The sequence below is a fragment of the Anser brachyrhynchus genome, assembly GCF_964034855.1.
Source record: "Anser brachyrhynchus genome assembly, contig: SCAFFOLD_45, whole genome shotgun sequence".
Lineage (NCBI taxonomy): Eukaryota > Metazoa > Chordata > Aves > Anseriformes > Anatidae > Anser > Anser brachyrhynchus.
Window position 1 is genome coordinate 376,606 of NW_027664004.1, and position 4,345 is coordinate 380,950.

Below are 4,345 nucleotides of genomic sequence, written 5' to 3' on the forward strand. Positions count from 1 at the left end.
TCACTGCACTCCAACCCCACTGGTGCCAGTGCACTCTCTAGAGTCACTGCACTGATCCGCAGTGGTGCCAGTGCACTCTCTCGACTCACAGCACTGCATCCCCAGTAGTGCCAGTGGACTCTCTGTACTCACTGCAGTGCATCCCCTGTGGGGCCAGTGCACTCTCTGGACTCACTGCACTGCATCCCCAGTGGTGCCAGTGCACTCTCTGGACTCACTGCACTGCATCCCCAGTGGTGCCAGTGCACTCTCTGGACTCACTGCACTGCATCCCGACTGGTGCCAGTGCACTCTCTGGACTCACTGCACTGCATCCCCCGTGGTGCCAGTGCACTCTCTGGACTCACTGCACTGCATCCCCACTGGTGCCAGTGCACTCTCTGGAGTCACTGCACTGCATCCCCACTGGTGCCAATGCACTCTCTGGAGTCACTGCAGTGCATCCCCACTGGTGCCAGTGCACTCTCTAGAGTCACTGCACTGCATCCCCACTGGTGCCAGTGCACGGTCTGGACTCACTGCAGTGCATCCCCAGTGGTGCCAGTGCACTCTCTGGAGTCACTGCACTGCATCCCCAGTGGTGCCAGTGCACTCTCTGGACTCACTGCACTGCATCCCCAGTGGGGCCAGTGCACTCTCTGGACTCACTGCACTGCATCCCCAGTGGTGCCAATGCACTCTCTGGACTCACTGCACTGCAGCCCCACTGCTGCCAGTGCACTCTCTGGACTCACTGCACTGCATCCCCACTGGTGCCAGTGCACTCTCTGGACTCACTGCACTGCAACCCCAGTGGTGCCAGTGCACTCTCTGGACTCACTGCACTGCATCCCCAGTGGTGCCAGTGCACTCTCTGGGCTCACTGCACTGCATCCCCAGTGGTGCCAGTACACTCTCTGGAGACACTGCACTGCATCCCCACTGGTGCCAGTGCACTCTCTGGACTCACTGCACTGCATCCCCACTGGTGCCAGTGCACTCTCTGGAATCACTGCACTGCATCCCCAGTAGTGCCAGTGCACTTTCTGGAGTCACTGCACTGCCTCCCTAGTGGTGCCAGTGCACTCTCTGGACTCACTACACTGCATCCCCACTGGTGACAGTGCACTCTCTAGAGTCACTGCACTCCAACCCCACTGGTGCCAGTGCACTCTCTAGAGTCACTGCACTGATCCGCAGTGGTGCCAGTGCACTCTCTGGACTCACTGCACTGCATCCCCACTGGTGCCAGTGCACTCTCTGGACTCACTGCACGGCATCCCCACTGATGCCAGTGCACTCTCTGGAGTCACTGCAGTGCATCCCCAGTGGTGCCAGTGTACTCTCTGGACTCACTGCACTGAATCACCGGTGGTGCCAGTGCACTCTCTGGAGTCACTGCACTGCATCCCCAGTAGTGCCAGTGCACTCTCTGGACTCACTGCACTGCATCCCCACTGGTGCCAGTGCACTATAGGGACTCACTGCACTGCATACCCACTGGTGCCAGTGCACTCTCTAGAGTCACTGCACTGATCCGCAGTGGTGCCAATGCACTCTCTCGACTCACAGCACTGCATCCCCAGTAGTGCCAGTGGACTCTCTGTACTCACTGCAGTGCATCCCCTGTGGGGCCAGTGCACTCTCTGGACTCACTGCACTGCATCCCCAGTGGTGCCAGTGCACTCTCTGGACTCACTGCACTGCATCCCCACTGGTGCCAGTGCACTCTCTTAACTCACTGCACTGCATCCCCACTGGTGCCAGTGCACTCTCTGGACTCACTGCACTGCATCCCCACTGCTGCCAGTGCACTCTCTGGACTCACTGCACTGCATCCCCAGTGGTTCCAGTGCACTCTCTGGACTCACTGCACTGCATCCCCACTGGTGCCAATGCACTCTCTGGAGTCACTGCAGTGCATCCCCACTGGTGCCAGTGCACTCTCTGGAGTCACTGCATTGCATCCCCACTGGTGCCAGTGCACGGTCTGGACTCACTGCAGTGCATCCCCACTGGTGCCAGTGCACTCTCTGGACTCACTGCACTGCATCCCCAGTGGTGCCAGTGCACTCTCTGGACTCACTGCACTGCATCCCCAGTGGGGCGAGTGCACTCTCTGGACTCACTGCACTGCATCCCCACTGGTGCCAATGCACTCTCTGGACTCACTGCACTGCATCCCCACTGGTGCCAGTGCACTCTCTGGACTCACTGCACTGCATCCCCACTGGTGCCAGTGCACTCTCTGGACTCACTGCAGTGCATCCCCAGTAGTGCCAGTGCACTTTCTGGAGTCACTGCACTGCATCCCTAGTGGTGCCAGTGAACTCTCTGGACTCACTGCACTGCATCCCCAATGGTGCCAGTGCACTCTCTGGACTCACTGCACTGCATCCCCAGTGGTGCCACTGCACTCTCTGGAGTCACTGCAATGCATCCCCACTGGTGCCAGTGCACTCTAAGGACTCACTGCACTGCACTGCATCCCCAGTGGTGCCAGTGAACTCTCTGGAGTCACTGCACTGCATCCCCAGTGGTGCCAGTGCACTCTCTGGTCTCACTGCACTGCATCCCCAGTGGTGCCAGTGCACTCTCTGGACTCACTGCACTGCATCCCCACTGGTGCCAGTGCACTCTCTGGACTCACTGCACTGCATCCCCAGTGGTGCCAGTGCACTCTCTGGACTCACTGCACTGCATCCCCACTGGTGCAACTGCACTCTCTGGACTCACTAAACTGCATCTCCACTGGTGCCAGTGCACTCTCTGGACTCACTGCACTGCATCCCCACTGGTGCCAGTGCACTCTCTGGAGTCACTGCACTGCATCCCCACTGGTGCCAGTGCACTCTCTGCACTCACTGCACTGCATCCCCACTGGTGCCAGTGCACTCTCTGGACTCACTGCACTGCGTCCCCAGTGGTGCCAGTGCACTCTCTAGAGTCACTGCACTCCAACCCCACTGGTGCCAGTGCACTCTCTAGAGTCACTACACTGCATCCCCACTGCTACCACTCTCTGGACTCACTGCACTGCATCCCCAGTGGTGCCAGTGCACTCTCTGGACTCACTGCACTGCATCCCCACTGGTGCCAGTGCACTCTCTGGACTCACTGCACTGCATCCCCACTGCTGCCAATGCACTCTCTAGACTCACTGCACTGCAACCCCACTGGTGCCCGTGCATTCTCTGGACTCACTACACTGCATCTCCAGTATTGCCAGTGCACTCTCTGGACTCACTGCACTGCATCCCCACTGGTGCCAGTGCACTCTCTGGACTCACTAAACTGCATCCCCACTGGTGCCAGTGCACTCTCTGGAGTCACTGCACTGCATCCCCACTGGTGCCAGTGCACTCTCTGGACTCACTGCACTGCATCCCCACTGGTGCCAGTGCACTCTCTGGACTCACTGCACTGCATACCCACTGGTGCCAGTGCACTCTCTGGAGTCACTGCACTGCATCCCCACTGGTGCCAGTGAACTCTCTGGACTCACTGCACTGCATCCCCACTGGTGCCAGTGCACTCTCTGGACTCACTGCACTGCATCCCCAGTGGTGACAGTGCACTCTCTGGACTCACTGCACTGCATCCCCACTGCTGCCAGTGCACTCTCTGGACTCACTGCACTGCATCCCCAGTGGTGCCAGTGCACTCTCTGGAGTCACTGCACTGCATCCCCACTGGTGCCAATGCACTCTCTGGAGTCACTGCAGTGCATCCCCACTGGTGCCTGTGCACTCTCTGGAGTCACTGCACTGCATCCCGACTGCTACCAGTGCACTGTCTGGACTCACTGCAGTGCATCACCACTGGTGCCAGTGCACTCTCTGGAGTCACTGCACTGCATCCCCACTGGTGCCAGTGCACTATAAGGACTCACTGCACTGCATCCCCACTGGTGCCATTGCACTCTCTGGAGTCACTGCACTGCATCCCCAGTGGTGCCAGTGCACTCTCTGGACTCACTGCACTGCATCCCCACTGGTGCCAGTGCACTCTCTGGAGTCACTGCTTTGCATCCCCACTGGTGCCAATGCACTCTCTGGACTCACTGCACTGCAGCCCCACTGCTGCCAGTGCACTCTCTGGAGTCACTGCACTGCATCCCTAGTGGTGCCAGTGAACTCTCTGGACTCACTGCACTGAATCCCCGGTGGTGCCAGTGCACTCTCTGGACTCACTGCACTGCATCCCCACTGGTGCCTGTGCACTCTCTGGAGTCACTGCACTGCATCCCGACTGCTACCAGTGCACTGTTTGGACTCACTGCAGTGCATCACCACTGGTGCCAGTGCACTCTCTGGAGTCACTGCACTGCATCCCCACTGGTGCCAGTGCACTATAAGGACTCACT